Source organism: Chlorocebus sabaeus, chromosome 11 (genome assembly GCF_047675955.1).
Source record: "Chlorocebus sabaeus isolate Y175 chromosome 11, mChlSab1.0.hap1, whole genome shotgun sequence".
In the NCBI taxonomy this organism is placed as follows: domain Eukaryota; kingdom Metazoa; phylum Chordata; class Mammalia; order Primates; family Cercopithecidae; genus Chlorocebus; species Chlorocebus sabaeus.
This window is the reverse complement of record NC_132914.1, coordinates 121,334,536-121,349,820: the sequence shown is the minus strand read 5'-3', so window position 1 is coordinate 121,349,820 and position 15,285 is coordinate 121,334,536. Positions and strand designations below refer to the sequence as shown.

Genomic DNA, 15,285 nt, shown 5'->3' with positions numbered 1-15,285 from the left:
GAAAAGCCAACCCCAAGTCTAGAAGAGTGGGGGACCACATGTCCTTCATGTCACCCCTCCATAAGGGCTGTTCTCAGCCAGGTTCCCAGTAGATACGTGGCAGGAGTGAGGTGAAGATTGCATCTCCTGGCTAGTACCAATGTGCCACTCTATGCTGGCAGTTATAAATGGAACCACATGCCTGAGCTAACATTGTATGTCAACCTTCAGACTTGTGACAAGGGCAGGTGCCCACATAGGAAACCTCTGTGCCATCGCTCAGCAGGGAGAGAAGAGAGCTTCCGTTGACAGAGCCAAGTATATCTTGTAAAAAAAAAACTGCATCCCCACTCACACACAGGTAACGAGCACCCTACAACTCACGTTTCTGTCTGTGGGGCATGGCCACACTCGTTTTAGCCCAGACGTTTCTTTTTTTTTAGAGACAGAGTTTCGCTCTTGTTGCCCAGGCTGGAGTGCAGTGGTGTGATCTCGGCTCACTGCAACCCGGCTCCCGAGTTCAAGCAATTCTCCTGCCTCAGCCTCCCAAGTAACTGGGATTACAGGTACCCGCCACCATACCTGGCTAGTTTGTGTGTGTGTGTATTTTTAGTATAGATGGGGTTGTCCAGGCTGGTCTCGAACTCCTGACCTCGTGATCCACCCACCTCAGCCTCCCAAAGTGCTGGGATTACAGGCGTGAGCCACCATGCCCGGCCCTAGCCCAGAGATTTCTTAAGATCCATGCACCAGGAGTTCAAGACCAGCCTGGCCAAGATGGTGAAACCTCGTCTCTACTAAAAATACAAAAATTAGCTGCACGTGGTGGTGGGCATCTGTAATCCCAGCTACTCAGGAGGCTGAGGCAGAGAATTGCTTGAACCTAGGAGGGGGAGGCTGCAGTGAGCCAAGATTGTGCCACTGCACTCCAGCCTGGGTGACAGAGCGAGATTCCATCTCAAAAAAAAAAAAAAAAAAGAATACATGTACCCAAATCAAACTCCTCAACAAAGCCTGGAGGACTGCTCAGCACTGTGACAGGTGCTCTCTGGTGCTGGGTCTCAGTACCTTGAGGCCCTACCCACCATCCCCTGGCTCACCTGGGTTGACTGCAGCTACACTGAGCATTAACTGTGCATGCTGACAGTGCTTCTCCAATGACTGCCTCTCTGCTTCTCACCCACTCAGGGCCTTCTCTGCAGGCTGCTCAGCCTGTCTCCAGGGCAGCTTGCAGGACTAGGGATTTAATGCCTCCAAGGCAAACCATCAACCAATAAGAAATGGCAGTCAGTAGACAGCTAGGCCAGCTTGCCTGCCCCTCTGTGGGGCAATTCCGAGGCCCGCTCTGCAGTTCTTCAGGGGACCCCTGGGATTAAACCTCAGTTGCCCACTGGTAACCAGCTCCTTAATGCACTCAGCTGGAGCTTTCTACCTTCCCCAGGCCACAGTCCCCATTTGCCTATACTTCCCGCCCCCAAGTGCTTGTCTCAGCATCTGCATTAGGGGAATGCAAAGTTGGCATATACCCTCCAAAGACAGAGCATTTACATTCTACAATAAATGCATTAACTCATATGTCCTACCATTGGTGTTTGCTATTTATTCACCTATTAAAAGTTGGTGGGAAAAAAAAAGGTTTGTGACCAGGAACAGTGGCTCACACCTGTAATCCCAGCACTTTGGGAGGCCAACATGGGCAAATCATGAGGTCCAGGAGTTCGAGACCAGCCTGACCAACATGGCGAAACCCCATCTCTCCTAAAACTACAAAAAATTAGTTAGGCCTAGTGGCGGGTGCCTGTAATCCCAGCTACTCGGGAGACTGAGGCAGGAGAATCACTTGAACTGGGGAGCAGGAGGTTGCAGTGAGCCGAGATGGTGCCATTGCACTCCAGTCCAGGCAACAGAGTAAGACTCCATCACAAAAACAAAACAAAACAAAACAAAAGTTTGCTATTTATTCACCTGTTAAAAGTTACTAACAGTGGCTTTAAAAAAAAGTTGAAGGCCGGGCGCGGTGGCTCACGCCTGTAATCCCAGCACTTTGGGAGGCCGAGGTGGGCGGATCACAAGGTCAGGAGATCCGAGACCATCCTGGCTAACATGGTGAAACACGTCTCTACTAAAAAAAAAATACAAAAAATTAGTCGGGCGTGGTGGTGGGCACCTGTAGTCCCAGCTACTCGGGAGGCTGAGGCAGGAGAATGGTGTGAACCCAGGAGGCAGAGCTTGCAGTGAGCCAAGATCGTGCCACTACACTCCAGCCTGGGGGAGAGAGTGAGACTCTGTCTCAAAAAAAAAAAAAAAAAAAAAAAAATTGAAATGATACCCTGATTTGTCCTGGAAATAATCATAGAGAGGGGCCACTTGCCTGTTAAGATCACCTAAATACCATGTCCTGTGTATTATAAAAATAATCTTCTATATACCACGTCTATAATATGTGCCATATTATAGTACAATTTTCTAAATATATATCCCTCTCCACTGTCATATTGTGAGTTGCATGAGGAGGGAACACAGGAAAAACCCCTATTTCACATGGTTAACTTCCAAAATACCAGCCTTCTGAAACGGTCTCGGATCCTTTTTGCATGTCCAGGGAAAAATACTGTAGCTCCACAAATAAAAGAGAGGGTCAGTAGTGGTGGCTCTCACCTGTAACTCCAGTACTTTTAAAGGCTGAGGCTGGAACGATCACTTGAAGCCAGGAGTTTGAGACCAACCTGGATAACACAGTGAGACTCTGTCTCTATAAAAAGTTTTTTTTTTTTTGAGACAGAGCCTTGTTCTTGTCACCCAGGCTGGAGTGCAGTGGCATGATTTTGGCTCACTGCAACCTCCGCCTCCCAGGCTCCCAGGTTCAAGTGATTCTCCTACATCGACCTCCTGAGTAGCTGGGATTACAGGTGCCCACCACCACACCCAGCTAATTTTTGCACTTTTAGTAGAGATGGGGGTTTCTCCATGTTGGCCAGGCTAGTCTCAAACTCCTGACCTCAGGTGATCTTCCCACCTCAGCCTCCCAAAATGCTAGGATTACAGGCGTGAGCCACCGTATCCAGCCTATAAAAGTTTAAAAATTAGCTGGGTGTGGTGGCACATGCCTGTAGTATCAGTTACGTGGGAGGCTGAGGCAGGAGGATCTCTAGAGCCTGGGAGGTTAAAGCTGCAGTGAGCTGTGATCACGTCACTGTGCTCTAGCCTGGATGACATAGTGAGACCCTATCTCTTACAAAACTTAAAAAAGAATGAAAGAAAGGGAAAAAAAAAATAAATGACCAAAGAAAAGAAATCAGGTTAAGATAGCTTCGTTAATGCAACCAGAGTGGTGGGTGCCAGTGAGGCTGGAGTCCCGGGTCAGTGCTGTGAGTGTGAGTATGACTTTCCCTCTTGTCTAGTAGCTTGATGCATTAATGGCCTCAACTCAGGTCCATGGAGCCCTCCAGGGCCCTTCCACTCCAGGGCCATGAGTAGAGTATAAAGTGGGTGAAGAAGGACTAAGAGAGTGCAAAGGAAGGGGTGACTCAGGACACTTCACAGCCTCTGGGCTCATCTGTGTGGCCTGCTTTGGCTAATGAGATTTCAGCAGACTTAAGACATGCAGAAGCTCAGAGAAGCCCTTGGCATTTCTGCATGCCTCTTGACCTCCTGGCCACAAGAACATGCCCAGACTGACCTGCTTCAGGAGGAAAAATACATAAAGCAGGCAGAGCTGTCTCAGGCTTCCCAGCAGTGACCTCCTAGATCAGCCAGAGTTGGCCAACCCCCAGGCATATAAGCAAGCCCAGCAGAAGCCCCCACAGACCTGCACACCCGTGAGCTAGATACATACGTCTTGTTCTAAGCCACAGGGGTTTGTGGATGTTTGTTACACAGCATTACTGTGGCTGTGAATAACTGATACATCTTCCTTGTCTAAAAATCGCACTTAGAGATAGGATGCCTGCACCATGGGTTTTGCAGTCAAATGCTGTACAGTGGCACATGACAGTGAAAACTGCATATGTCTTCCATGGATCTAACAGAGACTTCCTCCTCCACCAAACTTCAGTCAGGTTCCTCTGAGTCCTCTTCTCAGCTAGGCTTTGATGTCGGCCTCCCCCAGCCCTTCACCTGCCCAAGCCAGTTTTAGAAAAAGAATCCTGCTCATTTATCAAGAATCCTCCCACCCTTGATATCTGATCAAGTTCTTCTTTCCCCACCCTTGATATCTACATCCTTGGTCTGCCTTTAGTGAGAATCCTACAAAACCAGTCAAGCAAGACTCCGCCTACCCTGGTTGTGGAATCAAGTTCCTCTGAGTCATGTTCCCTCTACTCACTCCCTCACTCCAGCTATCAACGCCTCGCTGTCCCTGTTGTGTGCAGAGTGGAGCTCAACCTCTCTGCCCTCTTCAGCAGTCTTCACCCCTGTCGCAAGAGTCTTGAATAAAGTTTTCCTTGCCATTTTTAACAAGTATCTGGTGAATAATTTTTCTAATACAGAGCTAAGCTTTCATAGCCATACCTCCTAAGTAGATCTTCCAGTATCAGAAAGACATCCAATTCTGGAGCCTCTGGGCAATCAGAAAATTGTCACCGCCAATGTGATAATGAGACTCATCCATTTATTCATTTCTGCTATGAGCGTTTATGGAGTGTCTGTTCTACAAAACAAACAGGAAGAGGACATGGCTGCGGCAGGCATGGACAGTGGGGTGTGTCCCACTCCAGCATGCCATGAGTATAAAGGGGGTGAAGAAGGACTAAGAGAGTGCGAAGGAAGGGGTGACTCAGGACACTTCACAGAAGGGGAGACGGTGGAGCTGGGGCTCTAGCCAATAGTTTCAGTGATTAGAGAATAAGGTTTCCAAGAGAAATTCTGCGAGGGAGGAGGAGACTGAGGAGACAAGCGGCACGGACCACATGCTACAGTGTGACAGCATGAGGGGACACCAGCACTCAGAGCACCTGCTTTTAGGATCCCAGAGGCAGGGTCATATTTTTGGACAAGAACAATGAGTCACTCCAGATGCCTTCCAAATCAATCCCAAAGGAGAAGAAAGAAAATGATGGTGGGGGGTGGGGGGGAATTGCAAAACAGACAGCTATAGGATACTTCTCCCAAGTCAGTACTGCAGGGCATTGCAATGAGCCATCAATTACAAAGTGAAGTGCTCAAGACCCCAAGGCCTTTGCAGGTGGCACAGTCCCCAAATGCTCCGGAAGCAATATTTTCAGAAGGACCCACTTCTCAGCCTCTTTGGATATCCACACAGTGAGAAATATCTATCCGTCAGTTTCCTCCAGGCCAAATTTTCCCCTTTCTGCTACCCTGTCAACTTACCCCCTCACACAAACCTTGTTTCCCTTTATGTTAAACAATGTTTTTAATTATAAAAGCCATGGTGTTTGTGAATGAAAAAAATGGAAAATCAGAGAAAGCACAAAAAAGAAATGAAAATTGTCCATTATTTCACCACCCAAGCCTGATCGCTAATATTTTGGTGGATTTTCTTTCAGTCCTTCCTTGAGGCATAGTTGTGTTGGTAATCATGTGATGCATTTAATTTTGGATCTAGCTCTTACGACTTAACACTATAACTTATAGGGCTGGGCACGGTGGCTCACGCCTGTAATCCCAGCACTTTGGGAGGCCAAGGCGGGTGGATCACAAGGCCAAGAGTTCAAGACCAGCTTGACCGACATGGTGAAACCCTGTTTCTACTAAGAATACAAAAATTAGCCAGGCGTGGTGGTGCACGCCTGTAATTCCAGCTACTTGGGAGGCTGAGGCAGAAGAATCGCTTGAACCTGGAAGGCGGAGGTTACAGTGAGCCAAGATCACTCCACCGCACTCCAGCCCAGGCGACAGAGTGAGACTCCCATCTCCAAAACAAAAAATATTGTATCTTATAGATTCTGTTTTATGATTAGTGTGGCTAGTGTGCAGTTTGACATCCTATATGGTGTAAGTCTGAGCTTGTTGCCACATAAAATTTCATCAAATGTTTTTATGTTGTTTTGTATTCATCATAAATATGTATTTTTTAAGACAGGGTCCCACTCTGTTGCCCAGGATCAAGTACAGTGGCGCAATCATAGCTCACTGCAGTTTTGAACTCCTGAACTCCAGCAGTCCTCCTGCCTAAGTCTCCTGAGTAGCTGGCACAAGTCACCGCATCCTGCTAACTTTTTAAAAAATATTTTGTAGAGATGGGGTTCTTGCTGTGTTGCCCAGGCTGATCTTAAACTCCTGGCCTCAAGGGATCCTCCCACCTGGGCCTCCTAAAGTGCTGGGATTACAAACATGAGCCACCACACCCAGCTGTAAACACCTTTTTAAAGACAACAGAATCATCTATGGATAATGGTTCTGCGAACATATTTGTGCATGATAATCTTTATTTAGAAATGCTTCCTTGAGCTAGACTCCCAGAAGTGAAATCAGAAGGCCAAGGGGCATAAACATTTTTTAGGTAGGACAGTAAAGCATAGACTTTAGAGGACTGCCTGGGTTCAAATCCCACTTACGTTGCTGCCGGGTGATCTTCGGCAAACTACTGTGTGGCAGACGCACCTGACAGCAATCGCTGAAGCATCGTCTGAGAATAACCTTGTGGTCTAAGAAGAATGTGAGTTCAGAGTCCTAAGCGAAGGAATCCAGGAGTGGCCAACCCCTTATCTAAGAAGGACACCCAAGTCCCCAGCCATCCCGTGGAATGCAAGCTGTACAGGGGGTCAAGCCTCTTTGGGTGGGTTAAATGGAGGTTGCTAGGTGGAAGGTGCTAAGTGAAAATGCTATATCAACTACATGCTTTTCACAAATGGTAGTCGTTCTCCTGCCAACCTGCCACCACTGGACTGTCCCTGTATGTAAGTCCCCCCAATAAACCCTATGTCTCCTTCGCTGTCTCCAGGTCACTTCTTCAGCTCTCAGACACAATGTCATCCCTACTGGAGTCCATAGGGGTTCGGCACAGCTACTTAAATGCTCTTTGCCTCTCTCTCTTCCACTGTAAGATGGGGATGATGATAACAGTCCATCTGATATGGGAGCCAGAAAGAAATTCTTTAGGCAGTTAATGAGGGTAAGAGGGTCCTCGGCAAGTCTTCTCTTTTAATAAAAAGCAGCCCCCAAGTCATTTCTTTTCTAACAAACAGCAGCCTGAAAAATCAGCTGCAGACATAGAAAAGCAAGCTAGAAGCTTGCACAGGTGAATGGCGGCAGCTGTGCTAATAGAAGAGGGCTACCTAGTGTCTCAGGCATCTGTGTGAAGAGACCACCAAACAGGCTTTGTGTGAGCAACAAGGCTGTTTATTTCACCTGGGTGCAGGCGGGCTGAGTCCAAAAAGAGAGTCAGCAAAGGGTGGTGGATTATCATTAGTTCTTACAGATTTTGGGATAGGCGGTGGAGTTAGGAGTAATGTTTTGCGGGCAGGGGGTGGATCTCACAAAGTTCATTCTCAAGGGTAGGGAGAATTACCAAGAACCTTCTCAGGGGTGGGGGAGATTACAAAGTACATTGATCAGTTAGGGTGGGGCAGAAACAAATCACAGTGGTGGAATGTCATCAGTTAAGGCTATGTTCACTTCTGTGGATCTTCAGTTGCTTCGGGCCATCTGGATGTAAACATGCAAGTCACTGGGGATATGATGGCTTAGCTTGGGCTCAGAGGCCTGACATTCCTGTCTTCTTATATTAATAAATAAAACGAAATAGTGGAAAAGTGCTGGGGTGGCAAAAATTTTGGGGGGTGGTATGGAGAGATAAGAGGTGATGTTTCTCAGGGCTGTTTCGAGCGGGATTAGGGGCGACATGGGAACCCGGAGTGGGGGAGATTGAGCTGAAGGAAGATTTTGGGGTAAGGGGTGATTTGTGGGGTTGTTAGAAGGAGCGTTTGTCGTACAGAATGATTGGTCATGGCCTGGATGCGGTTTTGTATGAATTGAGAAACTAAGTGAAAGACACAGGGTCCAAATAAGAGGAGGAGAAAAACAGGTATTAAAAGACTAAGAATTGGGGGCACCCAGGACATCCAATTACACAATGTCCAAGGGGGTTCAGCACAATTATTTGCTTGGTTGGCGAGTTTTTGGGCTCTATCCTTGAGTTTTTTTATGTTGTCATATACCAGGCCAGATTGATTTAGGTAAAAACAACACTCTTCATTTAAAAATATGGAGTCCCCCCCTTTTTTTTTTAGCAGTCAGTAAGTCGGGGCCTCAGCGATTTTGGAGGAAAGAGAAATGCAAAGCCAGCAAATGTTTGTTAAAGAAGGAATGGAAACAGCTAGGAGAGAGCGAGTTTGATAGGGTAGTGGAGATAGCTGAGGAGAGGTAGAGGGTGGCATAAGAACAGGAACCAGAATAAGAGTGAGTATAAAAGTAAAGAATAGGACTTCATCAGGTTGAAATTATTGGAGGGTACCGTGCCACTGAAGATCTTCTATCCACTTCAAGAGAGACTTAAGGGTGGTGATTTGAGGTAAAACCAGGAGCCACTAAAAACCAAGAGCCTGAGAAACTGCTTGGGTGATTTGACTAATAAAGGCTGGTCCCTTATCGGACTGTATAGAGGTGGGAAGGCCAAACCAAGGACTTACATCTGACAGAAGGGAAGAAATAACTGCGGTGGCCTTCTCAGACCCTGTGGGAAAGGCCTCTAACAATTCAGTGAAAGTATCTACCCAGACCAAGAGGTACTTTAGTTTCCTGACTCGAAGCATGTGAGTAAAGTCAATTTGCCAGTCCTGGACAGGGGCAAATCCCCGAGCCTGATATGTAGGGAAGGGAGGGGCCCTGAACAATCCCTTAGGAGTAGTAGAATAGCAGATGGAACACTGAGAAGTGATTTCCTTAAGGATAGATTTCCACGATGGAAAGGAAATGAGAAGTTCTAAGAGGCAGGCTAGCGGCTTGTAACCTACATGGAAGAGGTTATGAAATGATGATAGAATAGAATGGGCCTGTGAGGCTGGAAGGAGATATTTTCCTTGACCAAAGAACCATTTGCCTTGTGTGGGAAGAGACTGATAGGTGGAAGTTTCAGTGGGAGAGTAGGTGGGAGTGACTGATGAGGAGGAGAAAAACTGGTCGTGAGGGACAAAAGTTGGAATGCTAAGCTGCTTCTTTAGCTACCTTGTCAGCATAAGCATTGCCCTGATCAATGGGATCTGATGTCTTTTGATGGCCCTTGCAGTGAATGACTCCAGCTTCCTTTGGAAGTAAAGCGGCCTTGAGAAGAGTTTTTATTAAAGATGGAGATTAAAGTTTTTATTAATGATGCAGGACCTTTGCATAGTGATGAAACCTCGTTCTGCCCATATAACAGCATGGTGGTGCAGGATACGGAAGGTATATTTAGAGTCAGTATAAATATTGACACATAATTTTTTGCAAGAGTGATGGGTCAACTTAAGGCAATGAGTTTGGCTTGCTGAGAGATAGTGAAGGGGGGAAGAGCAGTAGCCTCAATGATAGATGTGGAAGATACTATAGAATAGCCTGCATTTGCTGTTGTGTGGCGATTAGGCCTGGTGGAACTGCCATCAATAAACTAGGTGTGATCGGGGTGAGGAACAGGAAAGAAGGAAACATGGGGAAATGGAGTGAATGTCAGGTGTATCAGAGAGATACAGTCATGGGGGTCAGGTGTGGTATCAGGAATAATGTGGGGGGCCGGATTGAAGTCCGGGCCAGTACATTACCAATAATGGTAACTGTGGGAGACTCAACAAAGAGTGAGTATAGCTCAAGGATCCTGGGAGCAGAAAGTGTATGTGTCAGGTATGAGGAAGAAAACAGATTTTGGAAGTTATGAGAACTGTAGAGAGTGAGGTGAGCATAGCTTGTGATTTTGAGGGCCTCTAAAATTATTAAAGCAGCGACAGCCACCCCACAGAGATATGAGGGCTATGCGAAAACAGTAAGGTCAAGTTGTTTGGACAGAAAGGCTACAGGGGCGTGGTCCCGGCTCTTGTGTAAGAATTCCAACCACACAGCCCTGCACTTTGGCTGTGTGTAATAAAAAAGGGTTGGGATGAGTTAGGGAGCGGTAGCGTGGGGGCAGCTTCTAGGGCTGTTTGTAAGGAATGGAAGGAGGAGTGGGGAAAGGATTTAGGATCTATGGGATCAGCTAGGTTTCCTTTTGTGAGTTTATATAATGGTTTTGTTAGGACGGCAAAACCAGGTATCCAAAGGCGAAAGTATCCAACCATGTCTAGGAAGGAAAGGAGTTGTTGTTTTGTAGAAGGTGTTAGGGTTTGAGAGATCAGTTGGACACAATCAGCAGGGAGAGCACGTATGTTTTTATGAAGAATTCTGCCAAGGTAGGTAATGGATGGAGAAGAAATTTGAACTTTGGAGGGGGATACCCAATATCCTTTGGAGAATAAATGTTGAAGGAGCAGGAGGGTGTCTAGTTGAGAAGATTCAAAGGAGGGGCTACAAAGTAGAAGGTCATCAATATATTGAATAAGGTGAGAATCGGAGGCGTGGAAAGAAAGTAAATCATGAGAAAGAGCTTGGCTGAAGTAATGAAGACTTTCCCTGAAGCCTTGCGGCAGCACAGCCCATGTAAGCTGCTGGGACTGATGGGTGTCAGGGTCAGACCAGGTAAAAGCAAAGAGAGGCTGGGACAAGGGGCACAGGGGAATAGTGAAAAAAGCATCTTTAAGATCAAGAACAGAACAGTGAGTTTTGGAGGAAGGTATTGAGGACAAAAGAGTGTATGGGTTGGGCACTACATGGTTGAAAAAGTAAAGCAATTTGGTTGATAAGGCACAGATCCTGAACTAACCTGTAAGACTTGTCTGGTTTTTGGACAGGTAAAATGGGGGAATTGTAAGGAGAGTTTATAGGTTTTAGAAGCCCATGCTGTAGCAGGCGAGTGATAACAGACTTTAATCATTTTAAAGCGTGCTACAGGATGGGATATTGGCATTGAGTGGGGTAAGAGTGATTCGGTTTTAATGGGATGGTAAGGGGTACATCATTTGTCACCAAGGAGGGAGTAGAGGTATCCTATACTTGTGGATTAAGGTGGGGAGATACAAGGAGAGGATGTGAAGGAGGTTTTGAACTGGGGAAAAGGGCAGCAATGAAGTGTGACTTTAGCCTAGGAATAGTCAGGGAAACAGATAATTCAGTTAAAATGCCTTGACCTAATAAGGGAGCTGGGCAGGTGGGGATAACTAAAAAAAGAGTGCATAAAAGAATACTGTCCAGGTTGGCACCAGAATTGGGGAGTTTTAAGAGGTTTAGCAGCCTGGCCGTCAATACCCACAACAGTTATGGAGGCAAGGGAAACAGGCCCCTGAAAAGAAGGTAATGTGGAGTGGGTAGCCTCCATATGGATTAAACAGGGGACGGACTTACCCTCCACTGTAAGAGTTACCCGAAGCATCTGTGATGGTCCAGGGAGCTTCTGAGGTGATCGGGCAGTGTTCAGCTGCTAAGCCGAGGAGATCTGGGAAGAAGTCACTCAGAGCCTTGGGTCAGCTGGACAGTCCAATTTCTAGTGGAGTCCCACACAGATGGGACCCGGCTTAGGTAGAATCCCGGGCTGCGGGCATTCCTTGGCCCAGTGGCCAGATTTCTGGCACTTGAAGTAAGATCCTGGGGAAGGAGGTCCTGAAGGAACACCTGACTGCTGTGGCTTAGGCATTTTAAAGTTTTTGTGTGCTGGAGATATAGCTGGGGTTTCTCTCACAGCAGAGGCAAATAATTGCAACTCTTCTCTATTATTGTACACCTTGAAGGCGAAGTTAATTAAGTCCTGTTGTGGCGTTTGAGGGCCAGAATTTAATTTTTAGAGCTTTTTTCTAATGTCAGGGGCTGACTGGGTGATAAAATGCATATTAAGAATAAGGTGGCCTTTTGGCCTCTCTGGGTCTAGGGCAGTAAAGCGTCTAAGGGTGGTTGCCAAACGGGCCATGAACTGGGTTAAGTTCTTATATTTGATAAGAAAAAAAAGCCTAAATGCTAACTGATTTGGAAGAGGTCAGATAGAGAAAAAAGGAGCGTTAACCTTGACCATGGCTTTAGCTCCAGCCACCTCTTTAAGAGGAAATTGTTGGGCAGGTGGGGAAGAGCTAGTCATGGAATGAAACTGTAAACCAGACCAGGTGTGAGGAGGGGAGGTGATAGAAGGATTATAGGGTGAGGGAACAGAGGCTGAGGAAGAATTAGGACCTGGCTGGGCCTGACGAGGAGCAGCCTGGGGAGAAAGGCAGATGTCAGATGAGTCTGTGGAAAAGAAGGATTAAAAGGACTCAGCGCTTGGGGTGGAGACTGAAGAACAGACCAGGAGAGAAAGAAGAAAGATTTGGGACGAGTCTCACTGGGAGCGGAGACTAGGGAGGGACCAATGCGTAAAAGAATGCCTGGACGTCACGCACCTCAGACCATTTGTCCATTTTTCGACAAAAATTATCCAGATCTTGTAGGATAGACAAGTCGAAAGTGCCATTCTCTGGCCACTTGGAACTATTGTCGAGTTTGTACTGGGGCCAAGCGGTGTTGCAGAAGAAAATAAAACCCTTAGATTTTAGGTCAGGCCAGAGTTGAAGAGGTTTTAAGTTCTTGAGAACACAGGTTAAGGGAGAAGGAGGAGGAATGGAGGGTGGAAGGTTGCCCACAGTGAAGGAGGCAAGTTTAAAAAGAAGGGTAGAGACACGGAGAAGGGAGTGGGGAGCAGCCCTGGGCCGCAATGTGGGTGAGCAGCCAAAGCAAGCGTCCCCGCAATTGACTTGCCACCAAGGGAACGTGGGTGAATGACCAAGGCAGGCATCCCCACGAAGATCAGGCACCAGTGGAGTGCGGGTGAATAATCAGGCAGGCGTCCCCGCAATGATTAAACACCAAGGGAAGGCTGCCTTCCCAAGTCCATGACCGGCGCCGGAGTTTTGGGTCCACTCATTTTTGGTCCACAGTTTTGGGTCCACCATATCCTCACTCATTTTTGAGTGAGGATAAAATGTGCCTCCTTTGTCTCTACCAGAAAATGAAAGGAATTGAAATTAAGAGAACGAAGAGACTGAAGGGTGGCACCAAGATTGAAAGGAGAAGAGGAATAATGAGAGAGGTTGAAGAGAGTAAAAAGAGGTCGCTTACCCGATTTAAAATCGGTGAGATGTTCCTTGGGCTGGTTGGTCTGAGGACCCGAGGTCGTAGGTAGATCTCTTCGTGGAGTGAGGGTGAGGACAGGGGACTGGTCTCCCGAAGGAATCCTGCTGACCTGGGTCTTCAGCACCACATGTCTCACGGGTCCGTGTGAAGAGCCCACCAAACAGGCTTTGTGTGAGCAACAAGGCTGTTTATTTCACCTGGGTGCAGGCGGGCTGAGTCCGAAAAGAGAGTCAGCAAAGGGTGGTGGGATTATCATTAGTTCTTACAGGTTTTGGGATAGGCGGTGGAGTTAGGAGCAATGCTTTGTGGGCAGGGGGTGGATCTCACAAAGTACATTCTCAAGGGTGGGGAGAATTACAAAGAACCTTCTTAAGGGTGGGGGAGATTACAAAGTACATGATCAGTTAGGGTGGGGCAGAAACAAATCACAATGGTGGAATATCATCAGTTAAGGCCATTTTCACTTCTTTTGTGGATCTTCAGTTGCTTCAGGCCATCTGGATGTATACGTCCAGGTCACAGGGGATATGATGGCTTTGCTTGGGCTCAGAGGCCTGACACCTAGGAGCCAGGCATATCCAACATGGAGGCTTCCCTTTTCTTTGTCACCATGTGTGCAGTAAGGGAACAGGCAACATGGCGCTGGCCAGGTAGAGAACACATCTGTATAAAAATAGATTAAGATGGGATAGCCAGCTTCTTTGCATGCTATGTAAATGGAACACTTGATCCAACCAATCTTTTGCATCCTATGTACATCAGACACCACCTCCTCAAGCTCATCTATAAAACCAACGGCATCTTGCCGGGAACCCGGAAACCTGTTCAGGACCCCTTCCTCTGCACGAGGGAGCTTTCCTCTTTCTTTTGCCTATTAAACTTCTGCTTTTAAATTCCCTCCTTGCCAGTCTGCATCCTTGATATCCTTGGACAAGCCTTGGGTATGTACTTCAGACAATGGGGCTTGTTGTCAGGATTAAGTGAGATAATATATATAAAATGTCACAAGTAGTGTGAGTAAGCCCTCAACAAATGTTCACATTTACGTTTGGGATTATTACCATAATTATTATTGTCTTCATCACTGCTCTGATACTTATTGATTTATACATTTATATGTTTATATAATTATTGTGTATATGTTTATAATATGTTTACATATTATTTATATACATTAATATTTATATATGTTGAATATATTTATGCCAAAAAACATATTTCCGTTAGAATCTCGTTCACTGCAACAGCATTGCATATTATTTTATTTTCTTCTTTGCTGATTTGATGACCAAATATTTTAATTTGCATTTCTTTGAATCCAATTTAGGTTGACCTTTTAAAAGGTGTGTTTCATATTTTTCATAGTTTATGTTTGTTTTGTCAATTTTCTGTCCATATTCTTGGTATGGAGGTTGCTAGGTGGAGAGTGCTAAGTGAAAACGGTATATCAACTACATGCTTTTTACCAATGGCAGTGGTTCTCCTGGCCAGCCTGCCACCACTGGACTGTCCCTGTATGTAATCTCCCCAGTAAACCCTGTGTCTCCTTCGCTGTCTCCAGGTCAATTCTTCAGCATTTCTATCTCTTCCCAAACTCATACTGTCAGAAGCGTTCCAAGCAGAGCAACTCCATCTTGAATAGGGACTGGGTAAAATAAGGCTGAGACCTACAAGGCCCCATTCCCAGGAGGTCAGACATCATTAGTCACAGCATGAGAAAGGAGGTCCGCAGGACTGGCACCACAGATACAGGTCATAAAGACCCTGCTGATAAAACAGGATGTGGTAAAGAAGCCAGCTGAAACCCACCAAAACCAAGATGGTGATGAAAGCGACCTCTGGTCATCCTCACTGCTCATTATATGGTAATTATAACGCATTGGCCTGCTAAAAGACACTCCTACCAGCATCATGATAGTTTACAAATGCCACAGCAACATCAGGAAGTTACCCTATATAGTCTAAAAGGAGAGGAACCCTCAGTTCCAGGAATTGCCTCCCCCTTTCCCAGAGAACTCATAAATAATCCACCCCTTGTTTAGCATATAATAACAAAATAACCATAAAAATGGCCAGCCAGCGGCCCTTGGTGCTGCTCTGTCTATGGAGTAGCCATTCTTTTGTTTCTTTGCTTTTCCAATAAACTTGCTTTCACTTTATGGACTCGCCCTGAATTCTTTCTTGCATGAGATC

General features: G+C 46.4%; 1 long non-coding RNA gene across 1 annotated transcript in view; it reads right to left on the bottom strand.

Moving 5' to 3' along the window:
• The window catches only part of LOC119622742 (uncharacterized), a 171,902-nt gene extending 157,766 nt beyond the window's left edge, over positions 1 to 14,136 (bottom strand). Inside the window, exons 1-2 of the long non-coding RNA XR_012094614.1 lie at positions 13,078 to 14,136; positions 4,489 to 4,627 (exon numbers count right to left, since the gene is read on the bottom strand). This is a non-coding gene — a long non-coding RNA (uncharacterized lncRNA). The remainder of the gene's footprint in view (positions 1 to 4,488; positions 4,628 to 13,077) is intronic.
• Positions 14,137 to 15,285: the final 1,149 nt, after the last annotated feature.